Source organism: Lathyrus oleraceus, chromosome 3, assembly GCF_024323335.1.
Source record: "Lathyrus oleraceus cultivar Zhongwan6 chromosome 3, CAAS_Psat_ZW6_1.0, whole genome shotgun sequence".
Taxonomy (NCBI): domain Eukaryota; kingdom Viridiplantae; phylum Streptophyta; class Magnoliopsida; order Fabales; family Fabaceae; genus Lathyrus; species Lathyrus oleraceus.
In genome coordinates, this window is record NC_066581.1 from 524,882,681 (window position 1) to 524,901,054 (window position 18,374).

Below are 18,374 nucleotides of genomic sequence, written 5' to 3' on the forward strand. Positions count from 1 at the left end.
AACATGTCCGCCATCTCCCTTTCAGACATAGGGGGTGGGACGGATGCAGCAATCTGTCTCCAACGCTGAGCATATTCTCTAAAGGTTTCCTTGGCAGTCTGAGACATTCCTTGCAACAAGGTCCGATTTGGAGCCATGTCCAAGTTGTATTGATATTGCTTGACAAAAGCCTCTGCCAAGTCTTTCCAGCTCTTGATGGTAGTACGAGACAAATGAGAATACCATTCACGAGAAGCTCCAGTTAAACTGTCTTCAAAATAGTACATCCACAACTTTTCATCTTCAGTGTGAGCTCCCAACCTTCCCAGATAAGATTGGAGATGAGTGCGTGGGCAAGAAGCCCCGTTGTATTTCTCAAAAGTAGGGGGTTTGAACTTGTGAGGGATCCTTACTCCCTGAACCAGACCAAGATTTGTGACATCAAAACCTAAGGAATTTTGAGACTCCAAAGATTTGAGCTTCTCAGCAAGCTCATCCATACGGCGAGTGGTCTCGAGGGCCTCGTCGTGCAAAGAAAATTGATCATACTGACAATCTTCAGTAACGGGGCGCCCGTTAATCCGAATCCCTTGATTCACATTGTACCTTCCGCCAATACCATTCCCAACATTTCCCGTGTTGCCAACATTACCCGGGTTTCCATCAACATTTGCGTTACCCGCGTTTCCAGTGTTCACAGGGTTATCAGCGTTCCCAGGGTTACCAGGGTTCCCAGGGTTACCAGGGTTCCCCTCAGCACTTGGTATTTCCACCTCTGGATCGGGCCTCGGTTGCTCAACCAATTCCTTCAGCTTCGCCTGGCCTTCTGCCATACCAGTCATCAATGTCATGAACTGATCCATCCTTTCACGCATATCATCCAGTTCTTTCTGTATCTGGTCCATTGCTAGTCGTGGACTGTTTTCCTTTGTCGGGTACCTGTGAACTCGCTTGGGACCAATAACTGCCTACAACAGGGAACAAACATTAGACACTACGGTGACACCTGCAAAACAAACAAGGGTTAGTATGCATGGTATGCGATGCACTGCTTATTCGATTTTAAGGCCCCCCTTAAAAAGGGAATACCCTGCAAATGAATAAGCATGAGATGTTGGATGCAAATATGCAGATGATGTTATGCAATGCAATGGCATGTCAATCAGAATTGATGGATCCGCTTGAACATCTGTCAGGTTGCACTGCCTGGAGAGAAATTAAGAGGATCAAGCAAAGCACACCAAACAAAGGTCATGGGATGGATCATGTTATCCTTAATATCAACCATCCATTTTTGGTGGATTATGGTTTACACCTTATCAACACCCAAGTTTCATTGATATTAAGGATACCTGAACGGATCAACCATGAATCAAGGGTTTGTTGCAAGTCACGAGCATGGAGTTTAGGTTAAGAACCACCCAAAGGGAGTGTACTAAGGTTTAAACATGCCAAACATGTTCTACAAAAGGTTCCCATAATCATAATCCCATCTTTCGGATATTATCGGAGGAACGACTACTCGTATTCCAAAAATATTCTCAAGAGAGACTCTTATGAGTGTAGTATCGCGTAACAATCGTATCAAATCTTACACTTCAACGACTTTCGCACTACGTCCTACGAATAGGCCAAGATGGGTTTGGTAAACTAAGGTCCTTGGCTTCTAAGGTCTATATTGGAAAAAGTAATGTCTAACCACAACTTACTTGTGTGACATTATTGATCCCAACATGACCTCCACCAAGTGAATGGGCTTGCAAGTCAACTTGCTAAGGAATAACTCCACACAAGTCAACAAGACTATGCCATTCCCCTATCCTAAGTGCACTCGAGTTCGGGTATAGAACTCATCTCACAAACAAAACCAGCAGATACGGCAGTCATATGTACACAATGCAATAAAGCAGGTAAATGCTGAAAGATAAATAACTGTACAAAAGAATAAACACCCAATAAACAAACAACCTACAAAAGCTAGGAGGGACTCGCTTAGGGAAACCGGGTCCCCAGCAGAGTCGCCAGCTGTCGCAACCTGAAAAATGGAATGCGAAAAAAAAACAACCGGCGAAGAAAGACAGGAGAGTCGCCACCGTGCGTTATTTATCCCAAAGGAGGGAAAGGAAACGCTCGAAGTAAACCTGGAAAAAGGAAAGGACAAGACAGGGTCTCGCAACCAAATCTTGGGTTCGGGAGTCGATTATGCGAAGGGAAGGTATTAGCACCCCTACGCATCCGTAGTACTCTACGGGATCCACTTTTGTAGTTCTTGTCTAAAGGGTGTGGGTTTATCTAATGTGTTATTTAGTAAAAAAAAGGGGTCAAAAGAAAATGACTCGCACGGATGTCGCATCCACTGCATACGTATCTCATCTGAATATGAGAATCAGAGTCTTCGTAGCTCGGCTACCTAGGGGTTAAGGGTAATTGTGCCCGCTAAGACATCGCGTCTTATGCCTACGTATCTCATCTGGAATGAGAATCAGAGCAAGCCGTAGTTCGGCTAACTACGGGGTTATGGATTGGGTTTTGGACGAACGATGTTACTACGCAATCTACAGGATGCTCGACCTTTGGAGACTTACTCGCCTGTAGTAGAAGGAGTTAACGTGTTCTTAGGAGAAGAAAAATCAATGAGTTGGTAGGGTTAGGGATGCTCATGCAAAAAGGCAGTCCTTGACAAAGGAACCGCGCTACCTGTGGGGATACGAACACATACAAAACAAACATGTATAAAGTAAACGTGCCAACAAGGCAATCAGAATAAATCTCCCAAATGGTATCCCACAAGCAAAGTGGAATATCCAGCGAGCTATCCCTGCAAAAGTCATGTGAGCCTTCACAAAAACTCAACAAAAGGGTTAGTGAAACACGATAAGCATTTTTTTCATGGATAACAGTATGGTTTCAGAAACCTCAAACCCTGTGGCATACACTTCAGAAATTAAACGATTAAGCATTCAAGGCATTATTTATACATTCATACATAATTATGAACCCGTGGGCAAAAACCTAATGAAATTCATTCATCATACCTCAAACATTCAGAGTATTCAACTTCAAAGCACAAAGGTAATGGGAATAAGGGCAAACCTGATTGGAGAGATCGGTTGAAATCAAATGGCACGGCTGGATTTGCAAACCAATGTTAGGGTTTGCTTGAGCTGAAAGTGTGTAAGTCAGAATGAACCTTTCAGAGTTGCCTGGAGGTTGCTGCAGATTAATTCTCACTCTCTCTGTCTAGGTTTCTCTCCAGGTTTTGTCCAGAGTTTTGTTCCAAGGAAACCTCAAAGTGTTTTGCTTCTCTTCCTTTTTCTGTCTGTTCTCCCTCTTTTATAACCTGATTTTCATGGCTTTGTGGGCTCAAATGAGAGAGGTCCAAGTCCAAGATTTTTCTATTATATTTTATTTATTTATTTATTTAATTAATTAATTAAAAAAAAAAATTTAATTTTTTTTTCGTTTTTCGTTTTTTTTTTCCCGAAACGCATGGGCTTCGCCTAGCGAGCATGACAGTTCATGAACAAACTTTTGCTCCTTCAAGATTAACGTTTTGACTGACGAATAGACCCCTGTTGGAAGTAACCCAAGTCTTTCCCTTGTGTTGACTGATCATCTAAATAGAACCCACAAAGTGTCCTGGATGATGTTCAAGCTTCTTGGAGCTAATCCCGATTGACATGATGAAATGCAATGTATCTAATGTTAAATGACCTAAAAATGAATGCGTGAATAAGGAGGGCAAATTTTGGGGTGTTACACATAGGTGCCCCAACTCTCTTCTCAGTAGAAATAGACAAGGCTTGGAACGAAGTTCCAACCTGATCCTCAGCTTCAACATACGAGAAAGATGACAGATGGCTAACCAGCAACGCCTTTTCTCCTCGAACAATCACAAGCTTGCCATTCTTGACAAATTTCAATTTCTGATGCAGAGTGGAGGTAACAGCTCCTGCCTCATGAATCCATGGCCTTCCCAATAAAAAGCTGTAGGCCGGGTGGATATCCATTACTTGAAAAGTAATCTGAAAATCACTCGGACCTATCTTGACTAGAAGGTCCACTTCACCAATTACTGTCTTGCGCGAACCATCAAATGCTTTGACGATTACACCGCTATACCTCATAGGCTCTCCTTGGTAAGATAGTTTTGACAAAGTTGACTTCGGAAGCACATTGAGTGATGAACCGGTGTCAACAAGCACATTCGACAAAGCATCTTCCTTACAGTTCATTGAAATATGCAAAGCCAGGTTATGATTTCTTCCCTCCTCAAGGAGTTCTTCATCGCAGAAGCTAAGATTATTGCATGAAGTGATGTTAGCCACGATGTGATCAAACTGATCCACAGTAACATCATGCTCTACGTATGCTTGTTCAAGAACTTTCTGTAGTGCTTCTCTGTGTGCTTCGGAATTCATCAGCAGAGACAAACTGAGATTTTTGAGGGGTTTTGGAGCAGCTGCTCAACCACATTAAACTCTTTCCTTTTTATCAACCGGAGTACCTCATCATTATCATTGGATTTCAATTTGCTGGATTCACCAGACTTATCTTTTGAACAACCAACTAGGTCTATACTAGGCACCTCCATCTTCTTACCAACAATCGTTTCCTCTTTGTTTTCTGGGAACACCGGCCCAAACACTCGACCACTGCGAGTCACCTTCGTTACATTGGCAATGCTCTCTACTGAACTAGTCGTAGGTAACGGGACCTCTTGACCATTCTTTATCATTGTAGCATTATACTGATACGGCACAACTTTATCAGATGAATACAGGACTGGGCCCGTTAACCGTATTACCAACGGCGATACTGATCTTTGACTGACATTATTATTGTTGCTGCCATCATATTGAATCACCAACCGCTCTTGTTGTTTGAAAACGGGCACTATGACATTGACGTCGTCATCTACATGACGGGATTGAACAATTTGAATCATGCCTTCATCTATCAGACGTTGGATGTCCCTTTTCACTACATCACACCCTCTTGGGTTCACACTACAAACAACACAACCATCATGGTCATGTTCACAATCACTTACCATACAGATATCCTTATGCATATGCACCAAGGATATTCGGATAAACAGACGTCAAAAACCTTGAATTCTCCAGGACAACCGTCCACCATATTCACTAAAGAGTTCCCATGAGCGGGCAAAGGGTTTGCTTTCACATTTGGCGCGCGGTCCTCAAAGGACACCATACCACTCTTCATAAGCTTTTGAATCTCATACTTCAATGGATAGCAGTTTTCAATATCGTGTTTGGGTGCTCCTTGGTGAAAAGCACAGCGGAGCTCAGGTTTATACCACCAGGGAAGTGGTTCAGGGATCTGCGGTGGGTTCCTCGGTTGAATTAAGTTCTTGAGAACTAGCGATGGATACAGCTCTGCATACGACATAGGAATCAGTCAAAAGAGACCTTCTTCCTCTCAAAGTTCTACTGATGATGATTGTTGTTGGTATTGTTGTTGTTGTATGTGTTCGTTCTTTGTTGCGATTATTGTTGTTGACATTGATGTTGTTGTTGTTGTTGAATTGGTGTTGCTTGTTGATTGGAAAATACCGGAATTAATGATGACACTTGATGATGATGATGTTGATGGGGTGGTGGATTTCTTCTGATCTGAGGCCTCCTCTGCCTCCCACTGATTATTGCGTTTGTCTCACTATCCTTCTTCTTACCAAAGTTGCTACCATATCTCTTGCTTGTTGACGCCTCATCTCTTGACAATCGTCCCTCACGGACTCCTTCCTCAAGTCTCATCCCCATGTTTACCATTTCGGTAAAATCACTGGGGGCACTAGCGATCATGCGTTCATAATAAAATGAACTCAAGGTTTTCAAGAAGATTTTCGTCATTTATTTCTCCTCCAAAGGAGGATTGATCTGGGAAGCCAACTCCTTCCATCTTTGCGCGTACTCTTTAAATGTCTCTTTGTCCTTTTGAGACATAGACCTCAGTTGGTCTCTATCCGGCGCCATGTCTACATTATACTTGTATTGCTTCACAAAAGCCTCTCCCAAGTCATTGAAAGTGCGAATGCTTGCACTATCCAACCCCATGTACCAACGGAGTGTAGCACCAGTCAAACTATCTTGGAAGTAGTGAATAAGAAATTGATCATTGTCAGTCTGAGTAGACATCTTGCGGGCATACATCAGAAGATGACTGAGCGGACAAGAGTTCCTCTTATATTTTTCAAAGTCAGGCACTTTGAACTTCACCGGGATCTTGACATTGGGCACCAAACACAACTCGGAAATACTCTTCCCAAACAGATCTTTACCTCTCAGCATCTTCAATTCTTTGCGCAGCTCAAGAAACTGATCTTTCATTTCGTCCATCTTCTCATAAACATCCGGACCCTCAGACGGCTCAGAATGATAGATGGTATCCTCTACGCGAGGCAAAATATGCACAACGGGAGGTGGCACGGACATGACCGGGCTAGATGCCGACATGGAAGCAAAGGTAGGCGCAAAGCCTTCTGGCACAAAGTTGGGTGGCATTCCCCACGGGAATCCGGCAGGCATATTGGGCGCGAAATGGGCGGTAGCAGCAGGCATGGTAGAGGTAGTCACCTCTGAAGTAACAGTCCTCGCGGGAGGAGTTGCAGGTGTTGGAGAAGCTTGATTCTGAGCAGCAAGAACTGACTCCATCATGGCAGTCAGGCAGGAGATCTCGTCCTTCAGCTCTCTGTTCTCTTGTTCCAAATGTTCCATGATTTTCAGATGATTGGATCGGGTATTGTACCGGTGAGTCAGCTTGGCTAAAGCACAGAAGAAACACCAATCATACATCTTACGAAAACATGTTTATGCAAATGATGCATGAAATGCAATGCTTGATTATTTTTATCTTTCAAGGAACTTACTATACCATTTGCAAATATATAATATTTAAATGGCAATTGCAACAATCTCTTTTTATTTATATAAATTGGAAGGATTACACTGAGTACAATTTCAGAAACCAAAAGTAAAAATACAAGAGAAGAGGAGACTAGTCATCCTAAGGATCCCTAACAACAATGTCAGAAGATCTGGCTGAAGGCGCGTACTTCCTTCGAATGTGACGGATCTCGGTCTCAAAAGAAGCCTTCATCTGAGTCTTCTCGAGGACAAGCTGGTCAACAATCTTCTTCCAAACAACAGAAGGCTGATGTATGCTAGAAGATGAAACCTCTGGCTCTCTCTATCTCTTCCTCACTCGGTCTTCAAGTAGCTCAATCAGTGCATCTTTGTCCTTAGACTCCAACTGCAACTCTTCATGCTTCTTGCTCAAAGCACAGAAACGCTCTTCCCACATATCCTTCTCTTGCTTAATCTTGACGAGTGCGTCTTCCAACTCCTCTACATCTTGGTTAGGGAGAGTTAATGGCTCAACCACAACCATAGACATAAGTCTTTCGCAAGGATAAGGCATCTTCAACTCCATAGCTCTCTTCTTCACCCAAAGAGTGTACGCTTCCAAAGCTACACAATTGCGCAGACCAATCTAGGATCTTCCTTTCCTATGCACAGTATGCCATGCATGCACAATCTTCTACTTCAAATGTTCGGGATCTTTACCCTCTTGATAGAAAATACCTTCTAACAAAGTGTTATTAGGCTTGTCTCTCAAGGGGAACTGAAGTTGATGACGAGCCAAAGCAGGGTTGTAGTTTATTCCTCCTTGTGTACCAATAAGAGGCACATTAGAGAATTCACCACAACTATTAATAATCTCCACACTGCTTAAGGACGGATCATACCAAACTATATCATCATTAGTGAGAGATATAAGTCTCTGAGACAACCTTAGACATTGTTTGTTCTCCACAAAAGCAGGCATCTGAGGCAAGTGTGAAATAAACCACTTGTACAGAAGAGGAATACAACAGACAATCGTTCCACCACCTTTAGAATTCCTTAGATGCAAAGAGAAATACATATCACCCAACAAAGTAGGCACAGGATTCTCAATCAAGAAAAGTCTAATGGCGTTAACATCAACAAAACCGTCAATGTTAGGGAACAAAGCTAATCCATAGATGAGCAACACAAAGATAGCTTCAAAAGCATCCAAACTACCAGCTTGAGCAAAAGTAGTAGCTTCCTTGATGAGGAAATCAGATGGCAACCCAAATAATCCTCCTTTCTTCACCCAATGAGCCTCTATCTCATACTTCTTCAAGTGAAGAGCTTCAGCAATAATATTAGATCGGGGAATCTCCTCCAATCCACTAAAAAGCACTCTACTAGAAACAGGTATCCCCAAAAGATGAGAATACTCCTCCAAGGTAGGCACAAGCTGAAAATCTGGGAAAGTGAAACAACGGTAGAGAGGATCATAGAACTGCACTAGCACACTCAAGAGTCCTTCAACCACATCAGCAGACAAGATGGACAGAAGCTTCCCATGACGTTGTTTGAAGTCCAAGGGATCTAATACAAAAGATGCTAGCTTCCTTAACTCTTTCAAGTCGGGACATCTGAAACTGTACTTCTTAGTGTTCCTTCGTCCATAATCCATGGTCTGAAAATATTTGCAAACGATACCTTAGTTCCTTGAAATTTTCGTGTGATGAATGTTATAATGCGCATGAATGCATGAATGCAACAATCACAAATAAGGGATCACACATAAGGCAAACAAAGGCCAAGGGATGAATCAAGTCATTGTCAAGATCAATCATCCATTTTGGTGGATTATTGTTTACACCTTATCAACATCCAAGTTCCATTGATATTGACAAGACTTGATTGGATCAACCAAGAGCAAGGGTTTGTTGTAAGTCACGAGCATGGAGTCTAGGTAAGAACCATCCCAAAGGAGTGAACTAAGGATAAAAACTTGTAGATCATGTTCTGAAAAGTTCCCAGAGTCTTAATTCCATCTATCAGATATTACAGGTTAAGATGACTGACTCATTGACCCATAATATTCTCAAGAGAAACTCATCTGAGTGTAGTATCGCGTAACAACTGTTATCAAGTCTACACTTGAACAGTTTCCGCACTACGTCCTAAATAGGCCAAGATGGGTTAAATGTTCTAAGGTCCTCAGCTTCTCAGACCCAATTAGAAATAGTAATGCCTAACCACAAATACTTGTGTGACATTTCCAAATCCAAAGGAGTCTCCACTGAGCGGATGGATCTCAAGCCAACTTGTTAAGAACTACTCCACACAAGTCGAACATGACTATACCATCTTCCTATCTTAATTTCACTCAAGTTCGGGTTAGAACTTATCTCACCACTCAGAGATCACCAAGCACAACAAGCAGATTATATCACACACACATATATACAAACATCATATATATACAAATATATAGAAACAAAAAGTAGGCTAAACCCACTGGAGACTACTCCCCAGCAGAGTCGCCACTTAATTTCTATAGCGGAAAATTCATGATCATCAAGCTATTGACAAGCTAGAGATCAAATAACAAGAGTCGCCACCGCGCTTTTGTTGTTTCCAAGGGAAAAGAGAAAAAGGTACGAACAGAACCCAAAAAGTAAGAAGTTTTCAAATCAAAACTAATAAAATGTCAGAGATCACATGTAAGGGGTTGGTTACACAGAGGGGAGGTGTTAGCACCCAAAGTATCCTAGGGAGCCCTTTTAGTATGCATATGTACTTGGTATAAAGTGATGTTTACAAAACAAATAGAATGGGGGGATGAGAAAATAATTCATTAATTATATTTTTGTGTTTGACAAGACCTTCGGTCTTGTGCCTACGTACCAACATAAAAATCAGGGATCAAAACCTCGTAGTTCGTGATACAAATTTCAAAATGGATGCATTGTTTTTAATAAAAATTAAGTTTGAAAGGCACAAAGGCCTAAAAATGGTTTGAATGAGTTAGTTCTTTTTTGGCTTTTTTTTTTAAAGTTTAAGTCAAGTATAGTTAAGTTTATTTACAAGTTTGATTTAAGAAAATAAGTTTGAAAATGCAATGGCATAAGGCCAAAGTTTCTATCTTTTTGCAAAAGAGGTCTAAGTTTAGAATAAAAGTAGTTCACGCAAAGAAGATTTTGAAAAGGAGAGGGAGAGATTTTGAAATTAAAGAAATAGGGAGAAGATGAAGAGACTATCCTATGTACAAAAATTAAAAGTTTAGAGTTGAAAAGATTTGACCAAATGGGTAGCAATCCAATAGACAAGAGTGTCAATAGAAACCCAGAATTCCCTTGGACTTTTAGAATCAAGCAACACACAAATGCACAATTATATTATCTTGAAGAGCAGGGCATCAAATAAATATGGCCACATCCAAGCTTATCCATTCCATGATCTTTTTCAAAATAGCCCATGTAACAGATGAATTCCACAAGTTACAGGTTTATAATAACAGCTTCACAATGATCATGTTGCTGATGAACTTAGAGATGTCTTCAAAAATGTATCAGATGAATTTCAAATTGCAAGCACTTGGTTCTCAATAAGTTGGCATTGGCCAAGTCCATTAGCTTAGGAAGGTTGCCTAGATTCTAAGTCCATTTGTCCAAGATCAAGCCAACATTCCACACAAAAGTCTTTTAGGGTTTTTGTTGTTATTATGTACATTAATGGTCAAAGACCACACAAACAAGCAAAGTATACACAAACAAAATATATCACATAATATGGTCCAAGTGGACAAAGTGAAAATTGCACTAACATAAACAATTAGAATGATATGAACAATGGCAAATGAAATAGAGTGCTAAAAGTAAATTGCATTAAAGTAAAGGCTTGAAATTAAAAGTTAGTAGTTAATAGGTTAGAAGTTAGTATTGTTTTGCTTTTGCTTTTCATATTAAGACATTCTTTGGAGAACACTCAACCCACTTATCACAAGCATGAGTCCTTGAGCCAAAATATCTTCCAAAGGAAGGAAAGAAGGCCAATTTTCACACAATACCATGAAAGAGGGGATACTTACAATCTCACTAACTAGAATGCTTATGCCTTTTATGTCACAAATTTAGCGCTATGTTAAGCAATCGTAATTGGACTTATGTAGAAGTCACAACTATTTGAGGTCGGGCAATAGAATTTTGGTGTTAATGCATGTTAGAGACATAGTATAATGGACTATGCTCATGAAACATACCACACACAAAAAGAATATGCAAAAGGTGTGGCCTAATCTCATCCATACTCATGTCAATTTTTCAATCAACTATCATTAGGACTTTGAGATATCATAGGCCAAATGAGATGAATGCATAAAGAAGGGGAATGAGATGAAGAGAGAGGGGAATGGATCAAAACACAAATTGGTCAAAGGAGGACTTTTACCAAATTAATATCATCCATTCATTTTGGGAGATGGAATGTACATTCTATCAATCCCCTAAATCCAATGACATTAATTTTGACAAAGTCAAATCAACCTTGACCAAGACCCAACAACAAGAGTCAAACATAAACAAGCCATCACAATTGGTCAACAATTTTATTTGGCATTTATTCAAATTAAAATACTAAAATAGTGCATTTAAATTAAATATGGTTTATCCAATTCCTAAAATCTCATCAAAACACCAAAGAAATGGCCATGAGATTTATCATAGGTCAAACAAGGTCAAAGGACCTTGGAGAAAAAATTCATAATTTTTGGACATTTAAAAATATTTTTAAACAATTAAAAACAAATGCAAAATCAATTAATTCATGAAAAATATTAATAATGATCCAAAAAATAATTTTATTTCAGAATATGAAAGAGAAAAATATTTGAATTTTTTTGGTGAAAGTCCCATATTTTTTGGATCAATATTGAATTTAATATGAATTATTGAAAATAATGCAATAAAAATGAAAATTAAAATATCAGAAAAAACGTGGACCACTTGATCTCCCTCATTAATTGAGGTGGAAGATCAAGTGGCCAGAAACACGCGTTCCACCATGCACATGAGTCAGTGCGCCATAACATTGGTATTTAAAAGGAACGATCGTGATTAAAAAAAATTACATGGATCATGTGGCTGTGAGACATGCCAGCGCATGGCCGGAGTTGTAGCTCCGGTCTTCTTCTTCGGTGGACCTCACCGGACTGGTCCACCTTCAACCATCACCAAAATTAAAAACAAGGACATGATTTCAAAGTAAAAATGGCACTGAGCTCAAATTTGGCCTCAATTCACTCTAACTCCAAGTATATTGAGAGATACATGGAGTTGAAATTTGAGGTACATGAATTGAGTGGCTTCGATTTGGCCTCAAAGCAACTCAATCTTCTTGCCTACATTGGTAGGACTTTATACAACCAAAGAATCAATAGAACTAAGCAAGAATTTGAGAGAATCGAAGAGATCAAAATTTCTGGAAAATACCTTCAATGGAGGTCTGGATTCAACTGATCTTGATCTTGCTTGTGCTTGGTCTCACTCCAAATGCTTGCAGAAGAAGGATTGAATGCTTAAAAGGTTGTGGATTCCTTGAGATTTGAATTTCAAAACAGTGGAAATTCAACCTCATATTCAAATGAATTTCTCAGGTTTATCCTTTGTATAGTGAGGGTTAGAGATGGGGGATCAAAGTTGGCGCGAATGTGTGTTGATTGTTGAGCATATGAGGCTCTATTTATAGCTGAATCCATTGCTTTTTGCACACTTGAAATCACTTTCCAAATTTGGCCATTGATGATGCATGGGTGCATGGGCGTGCATAGGCCCATAAAATCATTGCCATAAGTCCACAAATGAATGTTAGATAGTCTGAATTCAGCTTGGAATTCAAGGCAAGTGTGCATTTGGATTTGAAGTTTCATCCTTGCCAAGTGATGACACCATGTTCATGCCATACGCAGCCTATGCATTCCTTGTCCAAAATGAATGAATTTGAGCTCTTTGGAAAGGTGATATGAAGAGGAACAACTTTCATGTTTAACACTTTTCCATTTGGAGTTTTTAACTTGGAGAAATTTGAGGTGGAAGTTTGGAAATTTTTGACATATCAAAATTTTTCTAAGTGTCAAGCCATATGTCTCAATATTCCACCTTGCTTAACTTTTTATATGAGCTTCAAATGAGAAAAATTTCTTCATAAAAGTTGTATATCTCTCAAATACCTTCAAAATGGTCACTAATTTCATGTCATTTGGATTTTAAATGATAGAGTTATGCATTTTTGAAGTTTGGAAAAATCACTTGATCAATGGTGTAGGTCAAAAGTGACCTATAATGTAACCTCATATCACATGCTCAAAAAAGTTTAGTTAGCTCCTACTCCAAACATAAAAGTTGAATTAGACACATTGAATTTGATTGTTCAACTTGGAAATATTTCATCTCATAAAAATTGAGCAAGTTATGGCCTTGGGAAGTTGACTTTCAAATTAGGGTTTAGACAAAATGACCTATAATGTTTCAACATAGAAAATGATTTTCCAAGAAAAACTAGCTCTAGGTATCAACATGAAAGTTGTTTGTAATGTAATTTAGAGTAAGTTTTCTCTTGGAATCATTTTCATATGGTGAAAATTGTAGGATATAGGGTCTAGGGAGACCCAGTTTTGATTAGATGAATCCATCTGGCCAACCACCATCAACCAACTTGCTAACTTTCAATTCTCTTGACTTTCTTGGCTCATGGTAGATCATATATGCATAAGATGATGAAATTTGAAGTGTCCCTTAAGAAATTTGATCAATGGTGAGATAGCTTGTTGGAGAAGTTACTCAAGATACCTAGTCAGACTAGGGTTTCCAAGGCAAATTACCCTCACACTCTTGAAGAAAACTTGATCAATATAACATGTAGAGAACATTGGGACTCATATATGATGCTCATAAACATTCTTAGATAAATTCTTGGTTGTGCTCTTTGTTCATGGGGGTCTCAAACCCTAGATGGGAACTTGATAGATCAATAGAATCATGCCCTTCCTACAAAAGAGTTAGACAAATGTAAAGACATATTTTTTGTATTTTGGTTATTGAACTGATAAAATACAAGTATGATACAATCACAAAGTGCTTGGTGATCTCCCCCAAAACAAACCCAATGAAATAGGAGTAAGGAGGATGCCAAGGTATGATCCCAATGCTAATGCTTATGATGAAATTACATGAGGGATCTTAGGGTCAAAATTGGGGTCTTACACTAAATCGTTTAGTAGCATTCGTTGTCAGACTAAATCAGTCGTGTGATGCAATTCATTCACTCGTTTCAGAGTCATAATGGAAGAAAGACTCCATATTTTAAACGCTTTTTTGGAGCACATGATTATGTCCATGTGGTGTCTAGTTTCCCACTTCTAGGTTGTCCACCTCCGTCCCTTTCTTATTTTTCTGTTTGTACAAGTATTTTCTAGTTTTCCCTTTCCTTTTTCTTTTTTCCATATAACGTCTTTATATTTTTTTCTCACCCTTCAATTTTCTCCATTTTTGTTGTCAATCTTTTTTTATTGATGACAAAAAGGGGAGAAATAGGGTTTGATTTTGATTAGTTTTATCCAATGATCAATCTGGAACATCCATGAATCTGGAGGATTTTTTTTTAATTCCGATATTATATCGTTGAATTCATTTCTTGTAATTATTATATTATATCATTGAATGAAATTTCTTTCTAATTTATCATTCTTTCTGATTGTTTTTGTTATACTTGTATGAATATCTATGAATGTTTTGTTATATTTGATTCCAAGTCTTATATTTGTTATATCTCTGAATCTTGTTGTGCTTGTTAAAATAACTGAATCTTATCTTATTGAATTATTTTTCTAAAATTTATATCTGATTTTAAGTCTTAAATTCAGGGGGAGCTTGCAAACCTAACTCTGAAATTTAAAACTATGAATTTTGATTAAACCAAGAAAATTTCGTTAGTCAAAAACTTAGGGGGAACTTACAAACCTAACTCTGAACTTTACATGATTGTTAGTGGGAGCTTGCAAACCTCACTCTGAACAATCAAGATAAGAAAAAAAAATTAAGTCTAAAACTCAAGGGGGGCTTACAAACCTAACTATGAAGTTTAGATGATTGCTTGTTTGAATAAAATTGTTCATCAAAGTCCAATTGTTTGTCATCATCAAAAAGGAGATAGGATACCCCAGAAGCAATGCTCCAGCAACGGGTATGACAGGATACACCAGAAACAAAATACTAACTAGAAATAGATGATTGAGTCACTACTACGGAAAACACATATAATGACGGTTGCAAAACACATATAATGACAGTCTTAAGTTCGTTGTTAGGTAACGTGTGATTGTATGTATGATGGTTTCCGCAACAGGTGTGTGACCGTGTTTATAAGTTAGGTAACGCGTTACCTATCACAATAGTAATATTAAACATCAGTCGTGATATATATGTAGGTCATGAGTTTGAAACCCAATCGCATCAACAAATTATTTGGAATATAATTAACATTTCACCACGGTTATAGAAGATAACCTTTGTGAAAAGTACCCGAGTTTATTATAAAAATATGTAAAAATTGCTTCTTTTTTTCTTACACCTCACTAAACATATGCAACCATTAAAATTGATGTATAAGATAATAATTTGAAAAATTAAATTACTCTTGATAAACAACTTAAACGAACCACTGTTTTTAAAATTGCATTCATATCTTAATTCATCTTTTGCTTATTAACACATATTATTTGATTCAATGCCCCAAATTCTTCAAAGCAACGGTTCATTCCTAGTTTATTTTTCAAAGTATCAATATGTTGACTAATTCGAGATCATCATCATCATCATTATTTTAATCAATAATTAAGATTATTATGATAACATTGATGAAGATGATTCAATTTCTCAAAAAAATTATTATTTTGCAATATAAATTAATAGAGAATGAACCGTTTCTTTGAAGAACCTGGGGAAATAAATCAAGATCTAAGTGTTAAATAGCGATATAGATGAATTACGAGATGAATGCCATTCAAAAAATATGTTTGATCTAAGTTGCATTTCAAATATAACTTAATTTTCAAATTATTATTTTCTAAATCACTTTAAATGAATGCATGTTCAATGAAAAGTGAGTGAAACAAACAATCTACATACATTATAATAAACTCAACAACAACATACATCAACAAAACGACAACAACATACATTTTATTGAAAAGATTCGTCGAATGATCTGAAGTTGATCTACTTTGTGTTGCCATGAAGAAAAAATACAAAGAAGATGAAGCTTCAAACATTGCTTCATACCTCTTGTATTGTTTATCCATAGCAAAACAAACCATTTATGAACCACACCCATAGTATGAGTTCTCTTGAACCAGATTTCAAAATATAAACAACTTTCAAAATGTTATCCTATTTTGAAAACATAAACCAGAATTAACATTGTAACATAACAAGCAACAACAACCAACATTATATTGTTAACCCGAATAGTTGTACACTATAACATAAATAAGCAGTACACTATAACATAACAAGAAACAACAACCACAACATAACTAGCATTAACATTGTAACATAACAAGAAACAACAACCAACAAAACATTGTTAACCCAAAAATGAAGTAAATCATGCCACAAGAAAAAACAACATGTTAACATAAACTAGAAGTATATTGTCACATAACAAGCAACAACAACCACAACATACAAAAACTTGTCAACACTAACAACTAACAAAAAATCATGTAAAACATAACAGAGGCATTCAAGCTTCATGCCTAGTTAAATTTATGCAGTTCTCAAGGGCTTCGTAGTTCTCAAGGTCTTCATCTAATTCACAATCAGTTACATCCATATTCATTAGGTAATTCATAATAGCTTTTACCTTCTTCATCTTTTCAGGGTTGAGATTCTTGAAAAGAATCTTCTTATAGCATGTTCCATTAGACGGTTCAACAACAGTAATGTGATCCATAACAGATTTAACTTCCTTGGTTTTGTTAAGCAATACCTCCACCATATCAATAACCTCCTTTGTAACCTAAATCTCGTGGATAAGTTTGTTGCTCCCACTATTAATTTTGAGAGAAGGATCTGAAATCGGCACAATAAAACAACAACATACAACAACATAAAATAACAACAACAACAACATACAATAAAAAACCATAAACTCTTGAACAAGAAAAAAAATCATTTGAAAATCATGTGAAACATAAAGATAACATACACGAAAAAAGAAAGAACACGGAAGAAGAAGAATACATTTATGTATGAAGTGAGAACTAATGAAGAAGAAGAATAGAGAAAATGTGTTACAGGGTTTTGCTCTGATAGATATGGTGATACTGTCAAGAAGTGAGAGCTACTTCACTTATATTATATATGAGAAAACAATTTCACCACGGTTGTATTCAAAATCCGTGATGAAATGTAATGACTTTCACAATGGTTCACATTAACAACCGTGGTGATAGGTATTTTAATTTTAATTTTAATTTATATATTATAATTATAAGGACAACATTAATTGTAGCAAAAAAATAGAAAATTGTTGGAGATGGGATTCGAACTTTGTCACTCCATAAATGTTTAATCACAGTTTATTAGTTTGACCGTAGTACAATGTATTTTCCTAAATATCAATAAACAAAACACGTCCAAAAATGAGGTATTACCACGGTTAACAATGAGACCGTTGTAGTTTAGTGTGACGAAAGGTCAATTTTGTAGTAGTGAGTAAAAAAGTAATAAAGAACACAATCAATTTTTTTACCCCATTTAGTGAAACTACACCTACGTCTGGGGGCTGATTTCACAATCCAAGAAAGAAAATCCACTATTAGTAGCTTAGTACAATTAGAGCTACAAGCAACAATAAATCCTATGTTGTTTAATGTCTCTTCCTAGCTACCCAATGACTTTTTATTTAGAGTTTCCCCTTAAATATGAGAGCATACTCACTTTCTCCTCTGCCACAATCCCAATGAAAGGGGCAAACAAACATTAAACCCTAGTGATCAATTTTAATCTTCACAAGATAAAGAATGTTGAAAGTTATAACTCAACTAGACAAACTTCCTATGCCAAGTTACTGAAACATAGATGTGTACATAATTAATATTGACTACAACTCAATTAGACAAACCTTCTATGTCAAGTTACTAAAACATATAGGTGTACAAAAAAATTCAACACTAATCATCTAAGGGCATTAGTGTGAATACATGACACAAAACCTAGACACTCTAAGATCTTCAATGGGAGTGGTTATCTTCCAATTTAGGTTTTGATCTTCTTATCTAACAAATAATTATGGGCTTTTTCCTTGTGGATCTTAAAATATTTTCGTCCAGAATCTTTGCACAATGTGTTGGATATTTGATTTGTTACTTGAATATCTCCAACAAGATATACTTTGTTTTTAATTCAAATTCAAATTTAATTTTTCATTTAAATTCGAATTAAACTCCACTCAGCTATCAAACAAATCATATAATCATATTGTTAAATCAAT